This window comes from Alligator sinensis, unplaced genomic scaffold, assembly GCF_000455745.1.
Source record: "Alligator sinensis unplaced genomic scaffold, ASM45574v1 scaffold480_1, whole genome shotgun sequence".
Lineage (NCBI taxonomy): Eukaryota > Metazoa > Chordata > Crocodylia > Alligatoridae > Alligator > Alligator sinensis.
This window is the reverse complement of record NW_005842462.1, coordinates 1,109,279-1,137,213: the sequence shown is the minus strand read 5'-3', so window position 1 is coordinate 1,137,213 and position 27,935 is coordinate 1,109,279. Positions and strand designations below refer to the sequence as shown.

The window sequence follows — 27,935 nt, the reverse complement described above, 5'->3', positions numbered from 1 at the left end:
TCACTATTTTTCCACCCAAGCCCAGCCACAGCTTTTTCCCCCTGTGAGGCTGGGCCATGTTCCTTTTTCCCCCATGGGGCCAGACCTTGCCCCCTTTTCGCTTGCAGCACTGGGATGGGGCTAAGCCATGTCCCCATCACCTCCCAGCCTGGTCACATCCCTTCCCCTCCATACAGAGCCAGATGAAGCCCCTTCACCCCTGTGGGTCTGGGTTCAGGAAGTGAAGTCCCTGCCCCTCTCCATGTGGCTGGATGGTGACTGCCACAGCCACCCCAGATGCTCGATCAGAACCACCATCTGGCCCATGGTTGGACCAGGCACTGCCCATCTGGCCCACTAGGTAAAAAGGTTGAGTAGTGCTGCTGTAGACCATTTCTCCAGTCTATCCAGGTCATTCTGGATCTTAGCCCTACTCTCTGGAGTATCTGCAACTCCATCCAACTTGGTATCCACAAATTTGTTAAGTATAAGCTTGATCCCACTGTCCAAATAATTAACAAGGACGTTTCTTGACTATGGAAAAATAATAAGTGAAAGCCAAGAGCTGGCATTTTCTCAGGAGTATCTGTCTTGAGTCTGAGGAGGGGTGCTTTGAGTATAAAAAGTTTAAGAACCACTGTGCTAATGGCTTCTAAAGTGCTGGAGGTGTAATTGATAGGGGAGAGGGAGTCAGAAATGGTGGAAAGGGTTCTGAGGAAAGATTTTCAAGTCTTCTTTCATGTGCAGGGATTCTGGTTCTCTGATGTAAAAAAATACTCAATTTTTGGATTAAAAAAAGTAACCCCAAATCCATATTTTCCCATAATTAAAATGAAACACCACTGATCTCTCTCTCTGTACAGAAGAGTGGTCTTTCATTTTAGTCATGGAAAAATGTGGATTTGGGGTTACTTTTTTAAATCTGAAAATTGGAGATTTTTTTTAAAATCAGAGAAAACCAGGATCCCTGCTCATGTGTAACCACCATGCAATAATAAAAAAAAAGGTCAAGATTCTGGGTAACAGAACATATCCTCATTTCTCTCGCCAATTTCATTGGCAACAACAGGTTCCTAACAGTTTGAAACAGACCATTATAACCATACCACTGCAGCTGGAATCATCTACAGGTTTCCCTTGCTTTATTTGGGTTCTGTATGTGTGAGTTCACTGTTTTGCAATGACCCTTTTTATACCAAAAGCTTGTTTTATGTGAGGTAAATTCACTCTTATGTGATCGGTGTGGTGGAAGCCCACAGTCATCTGTTTTGTGCAGTCCATTGTGGGAGTGATGTGTACCAAACTATAGTTTCCTGTGTGGATCTGTGCTCCTCGCTCATTGTGTGCGACACGTGTTTCTGTAGTTGGCATCCCCATTATGATAGTTCCCTGTGCTTGTGTGTACTGTCTGCTGTTGGTGAGTACCAAAATTGTCTTGTAAAAGTGGTAGAAATAGGTCTGGGGATCAGTACAGTCGAGGTCTTGGAACATATCCCTATTTGTTACATTGTAAAGTGGGTTCCCTTTATATGTATTCAAGTTATGAGCCGTTTTCCAGGAACGCATGTACTGCATAAAGTATGGGGAAACTTGTACCATCTTCTCTCTTTATCTAGCCACAGTTGCATCTCAAACTTATGGAACTGCAACTGGCTAAATGACGACTAACAACTATAAATAATATTTCAATTTATATTAAAAAGAAAAACATGGACATTCAGGAAATTCAAGGACAGCAGCATTGCAGAAGTAAAGATAGCTGGAGCAGTGGAACCAATTAAAGACCAATTAAAAGGAGAAAGGGTCGTTAACACCTGTGGAATGATGAGTTTTGAAGGAATCAAGCAGATTATAATGAGCCATGAAGTCAACTGACTCCCTTACTGCTGCCTGAATGGAAGCTCTGCTGCCACTGCTAGGGAGTCGGCTTTAAGCTTTGGATGGACGAAGAATCAAAGCAGGAAGGAGAGTGCCCCCTCTCTGGATCCTCCCCTCCCCTAATCCTTTTCACAGATCCAGGGTGACCCCAGTCTGTTCATGTAACAGGAGCCAGCCATGGTGGCTCGAACACTCCTAGGATAGTTTGATCTGCAAGGATATGCCTCCCTGCCACTGCACAGACTGAGGTGACAGAGTCATAGTCAGCATGGCTCAGCCTGTCCAGGTATTCTTGGGACAGACCGAGTCATGGGAGATGGTTTTTACAAAATCAGGCAACTGGCAGAAGTGGGGGAGAAATTCCCTGCAACTGGACCCATCCTGGGGACAACCAGGGACATGTCAAACAATGCTGCCTCTGTCTCCTGCTCTCCCTCATCATTGCAGCTTCAACAGTGTGGGCACTGTTTAAGTGTCAGCAAGGTCTCCCTGGGGCTCCCTGGCAGCTTGCTGCCCAGTGGCCACCCTAGGAGTCACTGTTCACCTTCCCTCCCTATTTCCCCTTTGGAGTGGGGGAAGGAAGGCAAGGGACTGTGGGATACTGGAGGTCTTCAGGACCCCAAGAGACCATACAACTTTCAAGCTGGCATAAGAAAACTGCCTGGTCAGAAATGCTCTAATTTTTTCACAGAACTTCTTTTTACTCCTCCTCCCCTCCCGTAAACATACATAAAACTCCCCTTGAACACCTGTACACTAGTTTTGTGTGTCAAGAGGCATTTTTCCTGACACAATTGTATTGTCCATAGCCTTAGTTAAACTGTAAAGTTAAGAGCCCCAGCCATAGAAAATTCCATGCAGATTTTGATTGGAAAAAAAAGATATTAATCCCAGCCAAATTTCTATAAAGGCATCTGTCTATTTAATGTAGTCTGACTATTTATTCTCCCCTATCTTCCTTCCAAATAAACCTGTGGAGTCTTTGTTATATTTCAGGAGTGAGTGAACAACATGAATATATTCCATAAGCCTCTAGCATAACAGTAATACTATGTCTGGCTAATCATATGAATATGATTAAAACCTTTAATTATGCTCCAAAACAATGTTTCACAATTTACGGAACAAACTGGAATTTCTTTTAAGTGTACGTGAAGCAAGCTCTTAAGGCTTTGTCTAATTCTTTAAGTCTTAAGATTCCCAGCACAAGGTAAACATGAAGAAAGTCATTTGGAGTTGATGAGCTAATTTAAAACAAACACCGCCCCTCCTCCCCAACCCAAACAAGCCTGGAAAAAGGTTAGAGTGACTTTTTGCACTTGTTGCAATGAAAATTTAGACTGACTTAAATTCCTGCCAAACATTTAGATCAATTAAAGCCCTAAGGGGCCTCAAAATATACTTATTCTTTTGAGCTTCACTTTTAAAAAGCAAATAAGAAAATCTATTGCTACTACAGACATAGGCAGATTTCCTACTTTAAAATGCTAAACATCAAGGCTGTTTACCACATTCCCTTACTTCCTCCCCAATCCAAACTTGGCTTATTTCTTAGATTTCAGCAAGAACTACAAAAGCTATAGTTTTAACCAGATTAGTTCAGCTGTTTTGAGTTCCATCTGCCCCAAATTTGATTGGATTATATTTAAAAAGAAAAATAAGGAATGTCTTCCACATGAAGAACTCAAACTGCTGAATCAGTTCTATTCAATTATGCTCTAGGCTGAGCTGAGCATTGAAAAAATTACAGTATTTTTAAAAGGTATTTCTTCCAAGAGGTTCTAAAACTGCTAGAGACAGATTAGAATTGAATATAGAATTTATATATATATTTTTTAACTGTAGCCAACTATAAGTGCACCCAAAACTTAATATCACCTCTTTATGTTTTAAAAGGCACTAAGGACTTAAAAACCTCACTTAAGCAAATGCAGTCTTTATGAAGAGGCAGGAGAAAGGAGGAAAAGGTGATTTAGTGAAGTAGATAGCAGCATCAAAATCAGACATTTTGTATATTTTATACACAAAATATATAGCAGTAAGAAATCCCATATCCATTTCCATTTCTTCTGTATCAGTTCATGGTTAGTAAGAATCAGGTAAAATTACAGCCTGGTAAAAGTTACCTAGTATGACTTGTCCATTATCCTGTCTACTTCCAAAACATTAATAATTATAAGAAAGCAAGAACATCTTCTGCTATTTTTGTAATCAATTTATTTTTGCTTAAATGAAATGTCCTTAGCAGATTTCAGAGATGCTTTAAAGTTCTGGCCCTACATATGTCAGCTAGAAATAACTATATATGCAAAGACTGGGAACAGTTGTTTGGTACTGCCTCCAGAACTCATTTGTACAAGATACTTAAATGCTGTCAAAATACTTTAAGATAGTTTGCTATAATTTATCACACAAAACAACTGAATATTCCAATCCTGCTTTTCCCTATTCTGTTTCCCAGGAAAATTCTATCTCCTATCACTCTTTTTCTCTTCTGCAGTGGTTTAGTGACTTAACGAAAAATATTGGTCCAATTAAATGCAGTAGAAAGGCTTCCATTGGCTTTAATGGTCTGGACCGAGATTTCTTTTCTTTTTTTTTTTAAATTGTTTTGTGTTTAGAATACACATTGTACATCATAAAAAATAAATATCTGGTGTACAAGCTGCATTCATGTTATCATCTAACTCACAGGGCTGTCTAACAGGTGGCCATGTGCAATTAAACTGCAGCCCTTGGACTCCTGCCCGGTCACAACTCCCCTATCACTCCCATTGCAGTAGTAGTCGAGGTCTCAGGGATTCACCTCCTTCCATCTTCCCCTCCATACCCCCACCCCAGGAGGTAGTGCAGCATGGATCTGTCTGCAGTGCTGGGGGGAACTTGTGGCCTGGCGTGCCTGACTAGTGTGATGCATCAGGGGAACCTGCAGCCAGGGAGCCGAGGATGAGATCGCACATCAGGTGGTGGGTTGCAGGAAGGCACGTGGGGTGGAGTTTGGGAGGGGAAAGAGAATACAGTACAGTGCGGGCAGGGCATGCTATGTAGCAGGGGGATGCCCAGGCATGCGGTGCAGTAGGGGGGTGGCACATAGTGCATGGAAGTGAGGTGCTTGGGAGTGCAGTGCAGCAGAAGGGGTGCAGACTCCTGGTGCAGCAGGAAGGGTGGCCCTAGTGATCCATGGCTCCTGCTAGTGCAGCCCTAGGCGCACGTGACCCTCAGCCACTTAGAAGTTGGATTACTCTGATTTTACTGCACAAGTTCTTTAGTTTAGCTTCACCCATATTTCATTCCGAATACAGATAACAAGATAATTATAATTAGACATTGCATAAAGGATTAGGAATAGTAAAAAATATTGCAATGTACTAAAAAGCTTCACGATACCTTCTATACTAGTATTACTAAAACTGTTTTGGTGCTTTTACCAGACATATGAATTGTAAAAAATCAGGTAAGTCTTCTGTTTACACAGAAAATCCAGTTATTGCTATGTTTATTAATCAGGCAAGCAAAACTGTCCATTCTAATTCATATGTCAATGTGACAAAGTGATCAGTAAAGCTAACTGCATTTTATCATATAATAGCAGGTACATGACAAACAGGTCCAGGGAGGTGATACTTCCCCTTTATGCAGCATTGGTCAGGCCGCAGTTGGAGTATTGCATCCAGTTTTGGGCGCTGCACTTCAAGAGGGATGTGGACAACCTCAAGAAGGTTCAGAGGAGGGCTGCTCATATGGTTAGGGGCCTGCAGGCAAAGCCCTATGAGGAGAGATTGAGGGCCCTGGATCTCTTCAGCTTCCAAAAGAGAAGGCTGAGAAGTGATCTTGTGGCCGCCTACAAATTCATCAGGGGGACAGCAAAGAATAGGAGATACTCTGTTTACCAGGGCACCCCTTGGAGTAATTAGGAACAACAGCCACAAACTGACGGAAAGCAGATTTAGGTTAGACATCAGGGAGAACTTCTTTACGGTAAGGGGTGTCAAAACCGGAAGTGGGCTTCCAAGGGAGGTGGTGCTCTCCCCTACCTTAGGAGTCTTTAAGAGAAGGCTGGATAGGCATCTGGCTGGGGTCATCTGACCCCAGTGCTCTTTCCTGCCCACGGCAGGGGGTCAGACTCAATGATCTGCTAAGGTCCCTTCCGACCCTAACATCTATGAATCTATACGATAGTAATAGACCATGGTTTAGCTTTTAAGATGTCATTGCCACTACTTCAAAACCACAGAAATCATCTCCAATTTCAGTGCTGTCTTTGGGACCAACTCCATACTTTCTGCTTTTTCAATTTCAGTGTAACTACGATTTTATCCCCAAGTGTATTTCTCCTCCAATATGACCATGGGACTATATTCTATTTCCAAATTAAAGTATTGCCTTAAAGCAGGGGTGGGCAAAATATGGCCTGTGGGCCAGATACGGCCTGCCAGGCAATTTCAGCTGGCCCACGGGTGCTCACCCAACCCCCACGCCTCACTCCTCCACCTTGTGCGTGGAAAGGCCCGGCCCAGCCAGCACGCAGCTACTGGGTGGGGCTACTGTTGTCACTGCTGCAGCCGCTGGGGGAACTGCTCAGCTTCCCTGACATCCAGTGGCTTCTCCTCGTCTCCCTGCTGCAGTGCTCACTCCAGGCAGCAGGTAGGGAAGCAGTGGGGGTGGGGGGAGCAGGGGTGGGAGTGCAAAGCCCATGCCCAAGGGCCCCTGTCCATCGCTGTTGCTGCCACTGCTGACAGGGGCTGTGTCATGGGAGTCTTCACACCCCACAAACCCCACATACCTACAGCCTGTCCCCACAACCCCTTCACATATACACACACACATCCTGCAACACACCCTATACTCCCCAGCAGACAGAGCCACAGCCCCTCACAACTCCCCCCACACCCCACCAGACCCCCCCCAACCCATACACCCCCTCAATATACAAAAGTAAGACCTTATTTTTGAGTTATTATGCAATCACCTCTAGATACACTACACAAATACATATCACGACAAAAATAGTTTGTAATAAAATTAAAATATAGTAGGTGTTTGACTTTTACCGTATGAATTGGTTTTCTTCTGGTTCAAAGATGGCAATCCTCCCCTCCCCAAAGGAGTACTTCTGGGGGTAAGGAAAGGGCTTCCTATAGCAAAGATCAAGGTTTAGAGGTGGGACTTCCAGTCTCAAGTGGTGACCAGAGGGCAGGGCACCTGTCAAGGGGTGGGGCTACCCCTGCAGCCCTCAACAGCTCACCATAACTCATTAAGCCGCCCTCCAGCCAAAATCATTGCCCACCCCTCCCTTAGTCTTGTTTTCCATCTGAAACCATTTCTTTTTTTTTTTTTTACTCTCCAGGCACAGCAGATTTTTCTTGTCATTTCTTTTAGATATGTCTCAGAAAAGAAAAAATACTTTTCAAAGGAGCTTTTACATGGTTAAAAGAACAAATATCCCAACATCTTTGCATGCTTCTGAAGACAATATTCTTGCTAAGAGCATTTCTCAGTTACCAAGAACCATGATACTAGTTTAGATGTCAACAGCAGATTAACTCAGCTTGCCAGCACATTTTAAAAGCATTTTTAAAATACATGATAAGCTATAATAGAAAACTCACTACAAACAGTAAACACAGTACAGGTAACAACAAACTGGGTCTTGAGTTACTATATAAAATGGAAACAGAGTATTAAAAAAAACAGTACTTTTCATCCATGTGGTGTTACCATTATTGTGTAATACCAGAAATTACCTCACACGGAATAATGAATCAAAAACGTCCTTAAAAACTAGTAGATCAATGATCCATGAACTGAAAAGGTCTTAGTAGCTTATTTGTGCTGTAGCTGTTATAGCTTACTAGGTCAATGATTAACTAAAAAAAGGTTTTAAGTGTGTTTTAACAAAATAAATTATGTCAGTCTAAAGTGACAAGAATCTCAATTGGGAATAAGAATTTATTACAGATAAATAAATGCAAAAGAAAAAAAATACATGCCAAAAAAGAAGAAAATCGTTTTGATGTTCAACTATTAAACGGATAACTAATATTTTCAAATACTAAACTTAGGAGAAATATCAGAATTCAATTAAAGTGAGACAAAATTAAACATTACTAATTTAACTTATTTTTTTTACAGCAGCCAGATTGTTCATTTGAAAGTTACAGTCATTTAATCACAGACTCATAGAGAAGTCAGGATAGAAGGAACATCAAGAGGACATCTAGTGCAACACACTGCTCAAAGCAGGACCATTCCTATCCAACTATCCTATACAAGTGCTTGTCTAACATATTCCTAAAACTGCACAAAACAGCTCTTTCGTACAACTACAAGGCATATCACCCAAAAACACAAAGAACATCTCACCTGCCATGGGTAAAGCAGGAGGAAAAGGGCACTGTCCATGTCCCACTGTTGCACAGGTTGTTAAATACATGCAAGAGATCTAAACAGGGCCACGCCCCCCTCCTACAGAGGAAGGCAAACCCTCAAAGTCCATGCCAATCTGACCAGGGGGCTAAATTCCATTCTGATCCCAAATGTGGCAACTGGTCTAACCCTGAGAAGAGGGGCAAGGCCCTTTAAGATATTACAGACTACAAAGTAGCTTGCTCAATCAACTCATTGGCTTTTCATCCAAAAGTTAACCCTCTCACTGCTGCTGATAAGGTAGTAACACTGAACTCCATGCTTGCTGTTTGTAGCCCCAGGGAAAAGTCGCAGCTACCCTGGCGGCTGCAGGGAAAAACGGGAAGTAAACCATGATTTTACCTTTTGCCAGAGGCAAAAGTGGATTTCTCGTTTTACCCAAGAAACTCGCGGATTTTACCATTTTGCAATGAGCTCCCAGGCAGCCTGCAGAGCAGCTCCAGCAGGTAAGTAGGGGGGACAAGGAGCTGGGCAGGGCGGAGGCTGCTGCCCAGGCAGGTGTGGCTGGGGGCTGCAATACGCAGTCAGCGAGCCCCAGTGGGGAGCAGGACGAGGCCACGGGTGGCTTGTCCGGGGGAGGACCGGCTCTCTGCTGCCACGTGCACTCCCGGGGAGTAAGGGGGACCTGTGCCTCCCAGATCTGTACCTGGGGCAGATTCAGGTTGCAGGCCTGGGTTCCCACCCTGCTTCCCTCCCCCGGGACCTCTGGAGCCCAGCGGGCAAGACCTGGCGTGGCTGGGCACACCGGGGCCACATGGGGATCTCCTTGCCGCTGCTCACTCCCCTGCTGCCCTGGCAACGTGCCTCCTATGCCTGCTGCTGCTTTGAGGGGCACAGCTCCGCACCACTGCCCTAAGCACAGAAGGTGTGTTGCCAGGGCAGCCGGGGGGAGATCAGCAGTGAGGAGATCTCTATGCAGCGCCGCTGCTCCCAGCCACTCTGGGTCGTGCCCACCACGCTCCGGAGGCCCCAGAAGGGAAGCAGGGCGGGAGCTCAAGCCCGTAGCCTGTGCTTGCCCCGCATACAGATCTGGAGGGTGTAGATCCCCCCTGCCCTCCCGAGAGTGCGCACGGCAGTGGGGAGCCAGCCCGCCCGAGCCTGCAGCAGTAGGGGAGTGGGGGCAGGGGGCTGTGGACCCGGGTCCGTAGCCCTGGCAGCTGAGGGCCCTTTCCGGCAGGGCTGAGGGGCACCAGCAAGGAAAGAGAATTTGTGATTTTTTTAGCAGAGAATTTGGTATTTTTTATCAGGGAAAACCAGGATCCCTGGCTATGAGTCACAGTATCTACTAGCTCTTTTCTAACTTTCTATTTCAGAGAAGAAAAAGCAGCTTGCCTGCTTAAGATACCAGCATCGATTTTGGAAGGCTGATTTGGGGGGAAATATAGGTATGGTATGCAAGTAAATATAGTAGTTACCTTTCAGCAAATATTGTAATTCTTAAAAGCTTTTTTTTCTTCTCTCCCTTAAATCCATGAACTTTTTTTAGTTTCCAAAAGAAAGAAATACCAGTAAGATGCTTAACTGGTACAGCAGGTTAACATAACCTGGTACATTTTTATCTGCTTAAGATCCCAAGGTACACCCGAAGTTTTTCCAACCTCTCTGCTGAACTTGCTTTCACAGCTACCACAAAACAATAATGGAGAGAAAAAAATTCTAATTCCCCTTATTTATTTTTGTAGGTTCTCCATCAGAATGGATGCCATTTCCTAGACATCTAGTGGCCTACTCATAAGTTAAATTATATGGGGATCAAATATTATGTTAAAAAGCACTTTAAAAGTACTTGCCGGCAATAAGGACTAGCCATCTATTATGATCTTGATTGATGGAGAACATCCCAGAGGCCTCCCTGATAAAAGGATCTTTTATTACCTAAAGATAACTTCAAAGAGAGCTATGATCTAGAACAAGCTTTCTCCATTAGCCTCAGGGTAAAACAGTACATCATGAAGAAGAGTACACTAATGTACTAGTCAGCATGGGCCACTCAGACTGTTTAAAAGCTGAGGAATGTACTGTACTGAAGTCTCTGAATTCTGGTTACAATTAGAAATCCAAGTACGATGCCTACCTTCTGCCAATCAGGATTGGGACCCAGTCTCATATTTACATTTTTCAAAGAGTTCTATACTATGAAGCAATGTTGCTTAAACACAAGTGCACTCCCGATGTATTTTGAACACCTTGTTGAAATATGCCTTCCTCAGTAAGCCAACTATTCTAATATAATAAAAGCCTTTGTCTGTCTGCCTGTCTATATAACACTTTATTTGCACTCTGATTGGTCATCTCAGGAGCTAATCACAATGCTGACTGAAACAACCAATCAGAGTGCTCCAAGAGCATTCCAGACAGGAGGCGGTGGCAGCGGTGCACCACCATGATGGTGGGGATGTGGCGGCACAGGGTGCTGGACAAGTGGGAGAGAGGTGGCGGTGGGGTGGGGTGGTAGGTGGCAGCGCTCCATCCCTGCCCGCCCGCCCCTCCCCCCACCATTATTCCTGATGGGCAATTGGCTAGTTCTAAACATATCCTCCGAACCAAGATTCATACTCATAGACATCAGGGCTGGAAGGGACCTCAGAAGATCATCAAGTCCAGCCCCCTGCCCCAAGGGCTGGAAGTCAGCTGGGGTCACAGGATCCCAGCAAGATATATGTCCAATTGCCTCTTAAAGGAGTCCAGAGTAGGTGCTTTCACCACTTCTGGAAGCAGTCTCTTACATCAATGAATGTAATATTTGCGAATACACCTTGACAGCACTGGTAAGACTTGAGGAAAGAGCAACATATTGAGACAATACAGTGCTGGGATGAGATTCAGTATTCTAAGCCAGAGATGTCAAATACTCAGCCCACAGGCTGAATCTGACCTGCTGAAGTGGACTGTCTTGCCCAAGGGGTTTCTCTCCACAGCTGCCAGAACTGCTGTGTTGGCAGTTAACAAAGTGAATACCACTGCTGCTAACCACCCAACCCCCTCCACCCTTTCTACCACCAAATTTAGTTTTTAATCACTCACTGCTGGCAATTAAAATTAATGGCAGCCGGTGATGGAAGAAGAGCACTGCTGGCAATTAAAATTAATGGCAGCCGGGGATGGAAGGAGAAGAGGGCAAGTAGTGATGGTGATAAATTTCTGGCTGCTGGCTGCATTGACACAGTGGCTTTGGCAGCTGCAGCAAGAAACTGGGTGGACCAGAAGACCGATTCCTCGGGTGCTGGTGTGGAATATGACCCACCAGGAGGTTTCAGTTTGACACCCCTTCTCTAAATTAACCAGTATAATGGGGAATAAACACCAAGACCTCTGAAGTTGCTTTCTTGGATCCAGATTCTCAGTCTTTACTTAAGTATAAAAGGCTCTAGCTTTTATAGTTACCAAAAAGTAAATCACCTGTAACCAACTTAAACGTCTTTCCTATTCTACATAAGTCCTGTAAAAATAGCTCCAAGAGATGCAAACTGTTCTTTTCATTACAGTGATATATTATTTCTGATGCTCAGTGATGAAATATTCATTCAACAGAATTAAATACAAGAGCAACACTAAAAGTACACTATAAGACTGAAAAGCCAAGCACTCAACAGTTAGGAAATCAAGAATGAAGTTTTCCTGACCAAAATACATATTTTAGCCCATTGTGTATATGATAATAGTCTGATTTTTATAAACCCTCACACTCTTATACAGGACCCTCTGCTTCCCTCAGTGCACAAGGGGCTGCTCTGGGAATGAGCCAGGGCTATATATGGACAGAGACAGTGGCCTCACTTGTTGAGGAAGTTGGAAGTTGTGCATATCTGGAGGAAAATTCTGGGATGTGTGGACCTAGGATCAACCAAGAGATCCAAACTGAGGGAGGGTCCACCAAGATAAGATTCAAGCTGGAGGGTGGGTGGGGGGCAAGGGAAACAAGAAATAAGTGAGAAAGGAAGGACTGCAGAAATGGAAAGGATGGTCTCTTACCTCAGGCAGAGGGACACTTCCTACATCCCAAATAGATTCTATCCCAGTCTTTGGGAACTACTGTGATCATGTTATGGGTGTATAATTTGAGTAGCTTGAAGAAGGCTGAGTACCTCCAGCTACAGCTGAAATGAACAGGAGCCGTGCTTTAAACATAAAGACTAAGGTTAGGTGCACAGAAACAAGTCATCAGAAGGCAGAAGTGGAATGAAGATTTGCCATATTTCCTAACATACAACATGCGCTTTTCCCTAAAAGTCAGTTGCTAGAAATTGGGGTATGCATTATAATCATGGAAATACAATCACAGCAATTTCTGCTGCTTTAGCATCTGCCAGGGTAAAGCAAAATTAAAACTGCACATGCTGTGTGCAGGGCCCCTCACAGCTGCTGGCTGTAGAAACTTTCTTTTTCCCCCTAGCAGAAGCTCTCAAGGAAATATTTTCTTCTTCATTCTGCCTTTCAAAAACAAGGTACTTTTTTTTTTCAGGGACATGTTATGCAAAATAAATAAATAAATAAATAAATACAGTACATGTCAGATGCTCTGTAGCATTTGTTCTACGTCCATATTGTTACTCCACTGAAATTAAAGTAAATTTGCAGTATTTCATCCTCTTCCAATACAGTAAGCTTTCACTCACCACAAGACCATCCATGTGGGTAGATACTTCACAGCAGCTGCTATCATGAGGTAAAAACAGGCAGAGATTTATCGTGTAATTTGTTCATGTGCCTTTGTCCCTCTATCTAAAAGCTCAAGGCCCTAGGAATCTCAAATCAATGAATATTTCTGAAATTAGTTCCTCTGTGCCTCAGTTAGTCATTTGTACTCGTCTGTAAAACAAGAATAAGATCAGCCCTTTTTGCCACAGGGTTTTTGGTAAAAAAAAATAAGTTCATAAATGCATGTGAAGTATTCAGATACTGTTGCAACAAGCACCAAAAAAAAGACTACGAGCAAAATAATAATTGCTTTCAGATTAGAATTTGAACAGCATGCAGCAATTATGCCATGAGATTATACAATGAACAGTAAGAAAATAAGTACTAGATAGTTGCTCATTAAACGAGTCTGTGTACTAAGACAGTGCTGCTTTAGAAAAATAGTATGATACTGGATCATAGCGCTACAAGGGACTGTATTAAAATTGCACAGATAATCTCCATTTTAGCATATCCAGACTTTGGAATGCTTGACTTACTACGTAATATTTTCTTAAAAAAAAAAAAAAGAAAAAGAAAAGTTCCAGCACGTAGCCTCATATTGATATGCAAATGTTTGATCCAGATGGGTTAGAGTAGACCCTCCAGATCAACTGCATAGGTCTTCGCTGCTTAAGCTAGCCATGTAACTGAAGGCAGTAACAGATTGTCATTCTCAGTGCAGTGCCCTAGAAAGAAGTGGAATATTTTGCAAATGAATTTCAAATATTTATCCATGGTAGATGAAGGCATGGGCATACCCAGGATTTCAGAAAGGGGCATGTGGGAGCAGTGACTTACAATACAGGCTCCCCCCCCACCCAAACACAGATCAAGCAGGCAGACACACCAAAGAATCATCAGTGGGAAGTTTTTTTAAATCCCTCAAGGAGGAAAAAACCTTTCCTCCCCCATCCCTTTCCCTCAGTGCTTAGAGGCACATTCCATCCCCTCTGCTGCTGCCACTTCCCTCAGCTAAACTGGGATGGGGGTGGTGAGGGGGTGAAGGAGGACTGCAGAGCTGTTCCTGCCCTCCTGAAGCTGAGATGCACATGGAGCCAGGCTTGGCTAGAGACAGAAGCTGCAGCAGTGGGCTGGTTCCCTTCCCCTGTGCCTGCTCCCGGATCAGCAGGGAGCACTGGGGGACCAGGCAAAGACAAGGAACCCACCATTGCTACTGCTGTCCCTGGCTGAGCACACCTGTCCACTGACCCTGACTGGAGTGGGCAAGAGTGGCTCTGAAGCTTCCCTCTGTCCTCAGGGGAGGTGGAGACAGCAGCAGTAGTGGGTGGGGAAGGTTGGAGAGAAGGGAACAGGGGGAAAGGGAAGAGGACATGTGCTAAGCAGGAAGGGAAAGGAAGGAGGGGATTCTTACTTGCTTTGGGGACTTAAAAAGAAGTCCCTGGTTGCTTCTCCAATGGCAGAATGGCAGTCAACTGTAAGTTCATACATCTGCCAGGAAAAGCAGTGAAAAAAAGTGAGGCTAGCCCAAACATGACAGAACATTTGCTATCTGCTTCCTTGGTGATATAGACTCCAGAGCCAGAAGGATTTTTTTTCCAAAGATTTATCCTGGTAACTGACAGAAAGTGTAAATGTCAAAAGGAAAAGGATATACAAGGAAATCAGAATGCCAGTTTCCCACCAGCTGTCATAATGTATACTCTAAATGAACAGTTACTAAAAATATTACCTCTGTATAGAACCCCCCCCCCACATTTAATACTACTATAAATGCATTGCAACTTACAAGGCCTGATGACTATAGCCACTGATACAGCTCAAGGATGATCATGAATTCATGCCCCAAAAACAAGATTTTTCCTCCAGTCATCTCAGCATCTAGCTATGACCAACTCTATTATGCAGAATGTTGAATGTGTCTGTAGATGCTCAAATTACCTGAAGGAAGGAGAACCAATTCCTCAACATTTCTTAGCTTTTCATTTTATCCTACAGATAGGTACCATATTTAAAAATAAGTTGCAATATTTGGTAACTAATCAGTGAGATTTGCCAAATCTCTATGAAGCATAAAAAATAGCTTTTTTTTTGCATCAGGTACTATAAGACAACTTGATTCCTCCACTGTAGGAACAGTATTTACAAGGGTAGGCACAAGAGATGCACCAAGCAATTCCACAAACACAATAATTCTTACATCCTATCAAGCACTATTTCCACGATTTCATTGTAGCCAACTGCAAGCACTGTCATCTCCCAAAAAAGAAAATACAATTATCTCTATCCTTATACCTTGTTCCTTCACCATTTCAGTTGTTGCTCTAAAGAAATTTAGTAAAATGAACCAAAGGAAGCAAAAAAGACCATCCTTACTAGTCAGCATTTTGAGGGTTTTCTTCATGACTAGACCTTCCTTCTTCTACCAATGTAGCGTTGGACAATTCAACTGGTAGCTCAGCCACCACTGCTCCCACCACTCCTGCTGGTGCTGCCACCAGAGTCTCCAGGATCTCTCTTCCTCTTTTCTGCTTCCTGCCCTGCAGAGATCCAGGGAGCCCATATGGGGTGCGGCTGCCCCAGCCACTCAGAAATTAGACAACTGGACTCATAAGGAAAACTGCCTTAATACGAACGGGTTTCATTTCTCCTCAAAAGAGGTAAAAAGGAATGATATTGCTTCTCAGTTTCTGTTATTATTTTAAACTAGTTACATAAACACACTATATTAAAATAGTCCAGTGGGAGGAAGTGTACAGAAGCAGTGAATGTTTGAATAAAACCATATACACAGACTCTCAGCTTTAAAATGCATTACTTGATTGAAAGGACTGGGTATGCTCCAATTGATTCCCCTGCAGAAGGAACTTCAACAGCTGGCTGTGGTTTTATTTTACACATACACACCCCCTTACCACTGCTATAATTTACAGAACAGAACGCCTTCTCTTGGTAGCTGTTGCAGTAGATTCCTCACCTCTTGATGGTGAGAGAGGTCAGTAATATCTTATTCGCATTCAACAAATGGCTACACTAGAATAGTTTCTGTGGGGTAACTCTACACCAGATTCTAGCAGGTTACCATCAATGTAGAGATATACATTGGATGTCTATTTTTTGTTTGCACTAGCGTACCAGCAGGCTTATACATGCTGTATGTTCAGGCCTTCTGAGAAGGACTTATGGGCAATACAACAATGCCAGTCAAAAACTGAACAAATAGCTAGTGCCATGACTTGAACTATTATTAGGCAACTAATAAATCACATTAGCAAGCTGTTGCCTATTACAAAGCTGATTTTAATTTGAAAAGTACTTGCTTATAGTTTTGGGGTACTCCCAAAAGGGAGGGAGTCATCTCATATGGGTAGTCTTGTTTGCGTTTAATAGTAAAGATTCTTACTTTTCTAGATTTTACAGGTTGCATCTCTTTGTTACCTAAAGTATATGGCTTAAGATGTGTTCATTTTGAAGAATCCTGAAGTCAGCTTTGGAGACCAACATTTCCCTGATATTTTCTTTGCCTGGCATTTTCTGACACCATCAGAAGAAAAAAATATGAAAAAGTCAATCTTGCTTTTCAAAAATATTATGTTAATTTAATTTGAACCCACAAATACTAAAATGTCTCAGTCGTGGTTATCTGGTAATTGGATGGAGTCCACATGTGGCCCTCATTGTGCGGTTTTTTTACCTTAAGATTTTGGATGTCTTCATATATCACCCTAGTTTTGAACTTCCTGGGTTTGAAATGCTTGGTTTCCAGACTGCAGGAATGTTTTTATAATTGTTTATATTCACCTGTAAGTTAGCCATACACACGCTCAACTTTAACTCTTGCTGACATAGTTTTTGTCTAGGAATAAACCAAGAAGCTTGACAATATTTTGGGCAGGAAAAGAAACAAGAATATTTCCAAAAAGATACTTTAATTGCTTATTTTGTTATATTATTTCTTCAGTTTTAAAATGTATTATTTTTAAACTGAAGTGTTATTCTCTTGATATTATTTAAGATACCAATAAAAAAAAATATTAGTCTACCCACTGAACTCAATGTCACAAACTCTTGTCAGACATCAAATGTATTGTTTTTTCAGTTTAATAAAAAAATGTTTTTTTATAAACACCACAATAATTAGATTCTATATATAGAAAATGTATAAATTTGTTAGAATTTTCCAGGTATAGAATCTATTGGAGGTTTGCCTTGAATTTGTCTCCATCCCACTACTACATCAGGGAAAATAAATCTGGGGGCGTGAAGTGGCCCCCTTACCTTCTGGATCACAACTTCTTCCCCTTGCAGCCCCCTTCCCCCCTTGCTTTCTGTCAGACCATGTTCTCCTTGAACACATGGAAGTGAGAAGTAAATCTGAAAACAGTGACTTTGAACTAAACATACCTGTAATAACTTGCATATAGGGAAATTATTACAGATACTCATAGACTTAGTTCATCCAGAATTAATTAAGTTTACCTTCTTTGAAACTGCTGCAAGTTTTAGCACAGGTATGCCATCAGTTCTGAATTTTACTGGGACTGTCCAATAGTCAAGTTCCAGATTTCAACTGAACAGAGCTCAATTTTTCAAATCTGTATGGCTCTAGCACCAAACAAGCATCCTCCATCCCAGACCCCTCAGTCTGGGGCTTCAGGCTCTCCCCAAATCCATGGCAGGCATATGTGCAAGCCCCACATCTTGGAGTCAGATATCCCCTAGACTCGCTTGCTCCTAGTCAAAAGGCGGAGAGTAGCAAGCCAGATGGGAAAGTGGAATGTAGTCCCCCATTACCACAAAATTGTGCAGTCAAGTTTCCTGCATTGTGGCAACTTGCAGGGATCAGCCGGCCTGGAGTGCAAGGGACAGGCCTCACCCTCGGAAAACCACCTTATTTATCATACTATAATTGATTTTAGCCCATAAGAAACTGAGAAACAATATACAGTACAAACTATTATTGGACTGGGCCCCAGCAGAGTTAACAGCATTTAAAGCCATGGTGATCCCATAGCTCAGCACATTACTGAGCACATGCTGCTTTTGGCAGTAGTTTAATGAGAGAGAATGTGTTTAGTGAGGTTAACTTGTATCCAAATGTAAGACAAGGGGCTTTTTCCCCCTATATTGACTGAGAAAAAAACCTCATCTTCAAGTAGTCAAGTAAATATGGTATTTCCTTCATTTTCCATCACTTGCAATGTTTGCTTGTAAAATAATTATAGCACCTTTTAGGATATAAAACTTATATTTTAGTGCTATTTTTGAAAAAAAAATTAAAATTTCCCCCCCCCCCCCCTCTTCAGGCCAAACATTCCTAGGAATTCTGTTAATTCCCACTGAGTAAGGGTGAGATCTTTGGAGTCTGCCAGCCCACTCAGACAGATATCCACACTGCGAATACAGCCAAAAAGTATATTTCAGGTGTATAATTTAAAAAAACCTATTCAAGATTTGGCTTTATTCCCTGCCCCCCGCCCCCAAAACTGATTCCAATCTAAAACTGAAAACCCTAGCTATATTGCATAATAATTAGGGACCTGCCAAATTCACCGTGGAAGTGGGTGGTTTTGGTAGCTCTTTAAACTTGAAGGTTCCCCCACACAGCCCCACTGCCGATTGGTGGAAGGGCCCCATTGCTCACTCCTGATCAGCAGGGAGGCAAAAACAGTGGTTTTAAATATGGCACCATTTTTGCCTCCTGGCCAGTCAGCAACAAGGCCACCAGGCCCCTTAGCCAATCAGCAATGGGGGTGGGGAGGGTTGCATGAGGTAACGTGCAAGATTAAAGGAGCTGCTGCACAGTCCATTTCTAGCGTGAATTTAGTAGGAACCTAGTAATAGTTCATGCACAATATTTTACTGCAAAATACAACCTGCAAAACATTCAGCTATCCGCATAAAAAAGAGCATGTATTCATTTTGTAAGGGGTAAGTGAAGCTGAAAGCAATTTGCATACAAATTCTTCAGGCTCTGTTCATTTCAAACAAAGCTTATATTGACATATTGCTGAATCTAGAATAGCTTATAAAACACAATGCAAGTTTTTTTTAACATTTAGCAGAGACTTCATTTACCCCTTTTCCCTTTATATACTTTGTGATGTAACAGTTGAAATGGTACAAGTTAGGAAAACTAAATTAGTCTATAGATCCTTATTTCCCCATTCTTTAAAACAATCCTTCCTCTTTTCAGCCCCACAAAGCCCAAAAGAGCTTCTGTACTTTAGTGAGACAAATGCACAATTGATTTCAAGTCCAATACATTAGATTTCTGAAGTGCCTTGGTTTTTCTGGCTGCCATCTATAAAATTTACAGTATATATAAATTGAGTGTTATCTTTTCTGTACAATTAGTTCCAGTCAATTATATTACTCCACCAGCACATTTATCTAAAGTAGTGGTTCTCACTCTATATGCCAGTAGGCCACACTTGCAGCTCTCAATGTGTTATATGGGTTACACCCACACAACTTACTTCCTGTGTACCCATTTAAAAAATATTTTTACAGGATGTCACATGGGCTGCAGCAGAGAACTGAGGGCCACATGTGGCCTGTGAGCTGTGGTTTGAGAACCACTGATCTAAAGCAGCTATTTTGTATAGGCCATTCATAATTTATGGGGGAAAAAATGTCAAATAGTAGTTTTCTGTGTGTAAAGTATTTGCATCTGTGCAATATTAAGTTTAGGTGGTAGTTTAAAAATATTTTGTATTTGTTTTTGTTGTTCGTGTACTATGGAATAATACAACATCCTAAGCTAACACCTTCCCCAGATCCAGGGAACTACAGACCAGTCAACCTAACCTCTATATCTGGAAAGATCATGGAGCAGGACCTCACAGAATCCATTGTGAAGCACCTACAGCTGGAAACAGACAGCATGGATTCACCAACAGCAAGATATGTCTGATCAAGATGATTTCATTCTATGGTAAGGTGATAGGTTTTGTGGACTGGGGGAGAAGGTGAGTGGGGAGGAGATGACAGTAGTGGATGTAACATATCTCAACATTAACAAAGCTTTTGACACCATCTTTCACAAGATTCTCCTTAATAAGCTAAGGCAATACACATTAACGGAAAGTTCTGTAAGGTGGCTACAAAACTGATTGGGTCATCGCTACCAGCACAGCAATAAGCACTCTCAGCTTCAGGCCTCTAGCTCAGGGGTGGGCAATTATTTGGGCCCAGGGACCACATAAGGAGCTTTGATGAGCTGTTGCCAGCTGGGTCAGCACCTCCAGCCCCACACAACAATTCACCCAACTCCCTATGTGGGATGGGGCCATGGTCAAACTGGGAGTGGTGTTTATGAGCAGGATAGGTGATCCACTCTCTGCACAGCCTTGCCCTGTTGGGGAGGGGGTGGATTGTGCAGGGGCACGTGCACATGTGGACGTGTGAGGGGAGGGGCTGGCCTGGGTGCTAGGTTCCAGGAATGAAGGGAGTGAGGGGAGGGGCGCACGCAGCAGAGCTCACCTGGGTGGTACAGTCTGTGATCCTCTGCATGGGGCTGAGCCCCACCAGCTCCCACCCAGGGCAGCCCCGCCCCGGGCAGCACCGCCGCTTCTGCTGGTGCAGACCTGGCCGGCCTCCTCCCATCCCCAGCAGCACATGGGAAGCCGGCTTCAGCTGCATGCTGCTTTTTCTGGCTGGTGCCAACCTGATTCTGCTCAGGCAGGTCCTGCAGCACCATGTCAACCCGGGCATGGCACTGGCAGGCTGGGCGGGCCCCAGGTTAACCCCGGCCTGGCCTCGCGGCTTCTTCAGCACCAGGTTAACCCGGTTGTAGCCAAGCGGCTCCTGCAGCACCATGTCAACCTGGGCATGCATGCCATATCAACCAGCACCATGTCAACCCCTGCAACTTCATTGGTGTCAAAGGTCACGTGACATCACTTCCTGATATGATACCACTTCCTGTGATGTCTTTGAATATGGCTCACTGGCCCACTGGGTGATAAAAAGTTTGTGACCCGGCCCCACATTCAAAAAGGTTGGACACCCCTGTCTTAAAGTAACAGGAGCCCCAGGCTTCCTGTTACAGGTACAGTTGCAAAAACTCCAGAGAGTAGGCCCAGGATCCAGAATGACCTGGATAGGCTAAAGAAATTCTCTGTAATCAATCAGATGAATCATAGAAAATTAAGGTTGGAAGGGACCTCAAAAGGTCATCTAGTTTAACCCCCTGCTCAAAGCAGGACCATTTCCAACTAGATCATCCCAGCCAAGGCTTTATCTAGCCAGGTCTTAAAAACTTCCAAGGATGGAGATTCCACAACCTCTCTGGGTACAGTGCTTTACTACCTTCCTCGTGAGAAAGTTTTTCCTAATATCTAAGCTAAACTTCCCTTGCTGCAACTTGACACCGTTGCTCCTTGTTCCGTCATCTGCCACCACTGAGAATAGTGGTAGAATCATTTTGAATCATTCTTTAGGAGGTTGAAGGCTGCTATTAAATCCCACTTCAGCTTTCTCTTCTCCAGAGAAGATCTGAGAGTCAGCAAGGACAAGTACAAAGTCCTGCACTTGGGACGGAATAACCACATTCACAAATACAGACAGGGGAACAAGTGGCTAGCCTGCAATACTGCAGAGAAGGACTTGGGGAGGAGTAAGAGGAGCTTATAATAGACTGTAAACTGAATATGAACGAGCAGCTTGCTCTTCTTGCAAAAAAGGCAACAGCATACTGGGTTGTATTAACAGGAGTATCCCTTGCAAATCAAAGGAAGCAATTCTTTCCCTCTATTCAGCCCTGATGAGGCCTCTCCTAGACTACTGTGTCCAGGTTTGGGCCCCACACTTCAAAAAGGATTTGAAGGGGACAGTTTAGAAAGAGTCCAGCAGAGAGCAACAAACATTAATAGGGGCCTGGGAGGCAAGGCTTATGGGAAAAGGCTGAAAGAACTAGGGTAATTTAGTCTACAGAAGAGGCATTCTACAAAACTTTTTTGCAAGGACATTTATCTCGAGAAGTTTACTCGCTTTGGCTTTGCTTACATTAGGCACGTTTTAGTTTTTCACCAACTTCAGTGAAAACGGCTGAATAGGTTTTGCACTGGCAGGAAGGGGGAGCAGGGAAGAGGGGTGAATTCTCATGACAATTTTTTCAGGTGGTTTAATTTGTTAAAAATAAGAAATTGAGAGGAAGCTATATACAATACAGTTAAAAAATTAAAAAGTTGTAAGGAAAAAAATAAGAACCTACCTACCCAGCAACAAAAACACATATCATTAGCCACAGACCCATTGTGTGATATTGGTTAAAGCTTAAGGATATTGTGAAGTAGAACAAGAAAGGCATCGACATAGTTACGCACAATTTGATCTAAAACCAAAATGGATGAGCACACACCTGTCTGCTGACTGAGCAAAAAAAGCTATAAGGAGCTGAAGCAGTAGGAGAAATTATAAAAGATGCTATTCAAGAACAAAGGGCATCAATAGCTAGGGTTAGCAAGACATTAATTTTCAGTTATTCAATTTTTTTTTTTCAAAAAGGAATAAAAAATAGGGATAAAAAAATAAGGAGTTAGTAGCTGCCCACAAAAGCTGAACTAAGCAGCTTATATTTTATCAGCATTACAACAGCTATTAATAACACTATACTTGTAAGTATATGAAGAGTACAATAAATAGAGAGAAAAGTATTAGACAGTGATGATTTTATCCACAGGTGATTCAAAGTTTGGGCCTGTTCCAATTCCCAAGAAAGAACAAGAAAATGCAAACAATGACATTTCCAACAAGAAAATTCAGACATTTATTATTTTTGTCTTTTTTTTAAGTGGTAAATCATGGGAAATATCTAAGTGTATCATGTCTGAGTTCCAAACCAGGTAGGAAGTGATAAACTAGATTATCTGTTGGTTTCCACAGCTAATTTTTCTAAATACAGTCCGTGGACTGAAAAGGATATGTAAACTGTCAGCATCATTGAATATTTACAGCTGGCCTCTCAACCCATGTACATAACTTTTATTTTTTCATTTGCTGAAGTCCAGTCTTCCTAGATATATTAAAATTTAAAAAATTCAAACTATAAACAGTTTGAAAATTTCAGCAAATTGCCAGTGGGTAGATAAATCAAGACTAACTCATAATACCGTTTACAATTTCTGAATAGAGAATTAAACAGTCATCAATACCAAGAGACTACCAGCATTAGACAATGGAAACAAAATATATAATTTAAAATAAAGTACATCAATTCACTGGCTTTAATGGACAATTGCATTTTTATATATTATTCAGAAGTATTAAAATATTTCAATAAAAAAATAAATCAAATAACGTTAAATATTTCAGTAAGTTGAGAACATCATGCAGTTTTTCCTTGCCTTTGGTACTAATTAACAACACATAGGTATAACTAGGAGACTACAAAAACCCATGACTAGTCATACCATAAATTAAATAAAACAAACAAACAAGCAACAAACAAACAAAAGAATTTAAAGCCTTAAGTCTGTGAGGTAGGAAAATACATCAAAATGATAAATTGCCAAAACTCACAAAAAATCCTGACAAGCTACAAAGTACTCTGTTCAAACTCATTTCCAGCAAAATCATTTTAGTTTATGAATGTTTACTTTATTTTACTATGATAGAACAATGTCTTACAACTTCTACCTACTTCTCTAGCTCTCTGCCACAGTCAGGTACAAAATAATTTCTCATAGTTTTGTTCAGTTATAGTAAGAAAAAAAAATGATTGTTTGCTTTTGTTTACATCAACTCCAAGAGTGGTGTCTGTAGTACAGATGATAAAAAGCCATAGTGCAGACCAGCATTTTCAGGTTTGTTGATTTTTACCCCACGGTAGCAGGGTTGGGCACTTTCCCACCTTTTCCGCCACTGCTGCAGAGCTGCTGGCAAACAGAATTGGTTAAATGCATTTCCAACTTTAACAGGTATGTGATTCTTAAAACTCAATTTTATGGTTAGAGTCAAAAATGTAGCAGCTCAAGTACAATGCCATTTCTTTAGCGCTAGAGGCTTAAAATGGTTCTTTGGAATTTTCCTGGTTTAGAATAAAATCTAAAACTTGAAGGGAGGAAGAAACATGGGTACCTTAACACAAAAGAAGTGTCTTACACTGAATGCATCATAGGGTGCAAGCAGACTTTGCCCTTGTGCTGCCAAAAACTTTTTAAGGGAGCACATTTTGCAAGCAAAGACATCCCCTTGTCATGTTCCAATTGCCCAAAAATGTTTTCAAGACCAAACCTAGTCAGAGTCTGTGTTGCCTTATATGGGAGGATGTCTGTTCACTTCCGGGGGAGGTCCCAGAGCATGTGTTTCATAGGTCAGGGTGTGGCACTTGGGGCTGTGATTTTCCATACTGGATGTCTGCATCAGGCTACATTTTTTCAAAATTTTTCAGACATAAATAGTTAATAATATTTTACTTTATACTATTCCTAGAAATTATGCAACACATTCAGATGACGTTCTTTAAAAAGCTCTTACACTGTTATAGTTTGGGTCAGGAACCTGAAATCTGGCAAGGAGGGAGCCTTGTATCAGAAATGTGAAAATCTGCTAAAAATTACATTTATTTCTGAGGCGTACAATTTACATTTGTAAACATTCAGTAGATACTTCAACTCTAGCAGTTAAATTCCACAGCAATTCTATCTGTACTGGACATGCTCCAGCCTATTGCTGAGCAAGACTTTCCCTGAAATTATAGCTCTGGGTTGCTGTGGTCTTGGGAACCTGAACTGACAACATTGAGTTTCAATCCACTATGTTCCCAATGCCTCTACACTAGAACTAAGCAGCATGAAAGCTGCATAATTTCAAAGTGGGTGGAACAACAAGTGAACCTGTCACAGGAAAGGTGATGGACTGGAAGGATGGCAGGGCAAAGAGGGAACTTGGGGCTAGACAAGGAGACTCAGTGCAAAAAAAAAAAAAAAAAAGCAATTACGTGAAGCTAGAACTCTAAGTAAAACTGGTAGGGTGGTGAGATGGATCTCACATTGCTGGGAAAAGAACAGGAAGCGATTCCAAGAAGCAAAGGTGGGAGTGGGGTAACTGGGATTGGCCAAGAACAGATACTGAATTGGAAATGAAAAGCTTTTGGAGATTAAGTAGGTAATGAATAGGTGAGGAGATTGGACTGGGACAAGGAATCAAGTGTGGGAAAGAGAGACAGGACTAGGTCAAGGAAGAAAGAAATTACATTCTAAATATAGATTAAAAGAACATTATTACAGGGAGGAAACTGAGACAAATGATAGCAGTTCTTTTCTAAGATTTTTAACATGCACACAAAAAAAATGGTTCCCTTTATTAAAAAGTTTTCTGTTTTTTTCTCAGATAAGAGAACTAGGTAGCCATGTTAGTCTGAAGTCAGACAGAAGGCAGGGTAGATTTCTACCTTACAGGCACAGGCGACTGGTAGGGGAGGAATGGGGGGAGGGGCACAATTCCCCCCCCCCGCCCGCCCCCCGAGCTTGGCACTGCTCAGGATGGCAAACCGTGGCCCCGCAGAGCCAGGCAGTGAGGCAACGGCTCCTCCTGCAGGGTATGCGACAGCTGTAGTTGAGGTTTGGGCCTGCTCCCCTGCCGGGGGTGTGGAGGTAGCTTTACCCGTGTTCTGGCTGGTGGTCTGCAGTTTGCTGGGCCAGCCACTTCTGGTCTGCAGTTTCCGGTCCGCAATTGTGCTCCCCCAGACTCAAGAAGCACCAGTCATCCCTGCACAGACTAACTAAATCTGAGATACATAAGCTTTAGTAAGCAGCAACTTGCTTCATCAGATGTTTTTAATTCTATCTTCTTGTCAGCTAAAAAACATTGTTTTAATAAATCCTATTTTGCTCATATAGGATATCTATTCATAAGAGTAACACATCCATAAATGAATCCCCTAGATTAAGGTTGTCAAACATATGGTGCCTAGACTACCAAAATCTGGGGTACACTCTCCCACTGGGGATGCATTTCAGTGGCAGCATGCAAGTGATGGTTTTGTTACACCCAGTGACTCTTTGATTGTGCCTGTGCTGCTTCTGTGATCTGGATACTGGCCCTGCAAGGAGCCCTGTGGTCTAGATCCTGTCCCCCAAGACGCCACATGAGTTTGACACCCCAGTTGTAGATTATCCTGCAACTCCTAACTACAATTCATATAAAAAGGCTAGGTCAATTCAGGAGGACATTATAAATTCTGTAAGTAACACTATGGAAGTATTAAGCTACCAGGAAGTAGAACTTAGTAATGCACTTTTAGTTTTGCAATTAAGTGTGCATTTCTGAAATTCTGTATATTCTTTGCATGTTCTTTTGGGTACATTTAATTATTCATAGGTTCTACAGAATTCAAGGACAAGATACAAAATCATTCAGAATGAAAAACTGGTCTTATATTAAATAACCTGTCTGAAAAACAACTGTTTAAAAAAAGGATTTTGTTCATTATGCCTTTAAATCAGGGGCATCAAACTCACCCTAAGCCCTAGACTAGATCTGGCCCTGATACTCCCCCCCAGGCTGAATACACAGGGCTAGCAGCAGCTTTGCTGGGTCTAGCGGCAGGTGCAGAATGAGCAAAGTCTTTGTCCCCCTGCCATTGATAACAATATCCCTCAGAGCCCAAGGGTCCTGAATTCAGAGCAGAACCCCCCTGCCCCAAACCATTGCTGGTAGCCTAGTGGGCCAAAGAGAATGGTTCCACAGGCTTTATCTTTGACTTTGCTTTGACACTGCTTTAAAATTACTGTAAAAGAAAATATATTTGGCTTTTAAATACTTGATTTATAAGTCTTAATAACAAATTGCTTACATTCATCTCAAAACTCAATTTCCAATAACTATTAAAGTGGCTTGTTTTAGTCTATACTGGATCTAAGGGCAAGGCATTATATGAACCAAATGCCACACATATAGGCGGATAAGAAGTTCCTTCCTGTTTTCCCTACCTTCATTTTGGACTGAATCTATTCAAAGGGGCATTCAAAGATGAGGCCTAAAACATTAGTTTCAGAATTTGATTTGCAGAAGAACACAAGTCATATAAGCAAATATATCCTCCTATTCCTACCCTTTGCCTACCTGCTCTGATCTCCCGACCAAGGAAGATGGATGATATGGGCAAAAATCTTTCTGATATTTTACATGCTTCAGTATCGTATCTCCTCAGAAGATAGCTAAGCACATTGCAGGACATGATTATAAAAGATACGCAGTGCCCTAAGCTGGTTATTGGAGAATTACTTAGCAAAGTAAATTTTTTTCACTATTATTTTCTTAGTTTTATGGGAAAGGAGGTAAAACAAAGAAGGGGAATAGAAGAGGTATGTTTGTAATAAATAAATAAAATAAATGCATAAAAATTGGGAGCATCTCTGGCTCAGTTGTTACGATATTCTCAGAATACTAGCTAATACAAACACTGTTAATTATATTTGCAATGAGTAAGGGTCTACTGAACTTGAGGTGACAGTCAGTCGATTTCGCAGGCAAGATCCTGGGCCCAGCCACCATTTTTACAGGCCAAGCGTGGCAACCCTGCTCCACGTCCGATTGGCCAAGGGGCCCTGGTAGTCCTGCTCCACCCCACAGATTACCAAATAGCCCCAAACCATGACTTAATTACCCTGATTAAGTTCAGGGAAGCCATTAATCCATGTATTATTAAGCTTAATCAGGGTAATTAAGCCATGGTTTCAGGCCATCCCTAAGTGGGGAGCTGGACTCGGGTCCCGGGCAGGCTGTGGCAGGCAGCTGGAAGGCTGCAAAAAGTTGCACCATGGTCTGCCAGAGCCCCAGGGCAGCCATTTGTAGCCTTCCGGCTGCCTGCCACAGCCAGCCTGGGAGCATGGTTCAGCTGCCTGTGCAGCTTTCCCCTCTCCCATATGACTTATTCCTCCTAACTTCAGTAAACTAAGAAACAGGAAAACAGTAAATTAAATCTATTACGTAGAACCTTTAGCTTCCAATATTCTTGCCTTGCTCCTAGGCTTAAAATCCATCATTTAAATAGTGTTCCCCCCCCC

The 27,935-nt window shown here is 42.4% G+C and overlaps 1 protein-coding gene and 1 non-coding gene across 2 annotated transcripts in view; both read right to left on the bottom strand.

Moving 5' to 3' along the window:
• Positions 1 to 27,935, bottom strand: part of LOC102376477 (guanine nucleotide-binding protein G(olf) subunit alpha-like) — a 154,986-nt gene that overhangs the window by 78,532 nt on the left and 48,519 nt on the right. The gene's annotated exons all lie outside the window — the stretch shown is intronic.
• Positions 17,685 to 17,851, bottom strand: LOC112551437. The gene has a single exon (XR_003095727.1). It is a non-coding gene; the product is annotated as a U1 spliceosomal RNA (small nuclear RNA).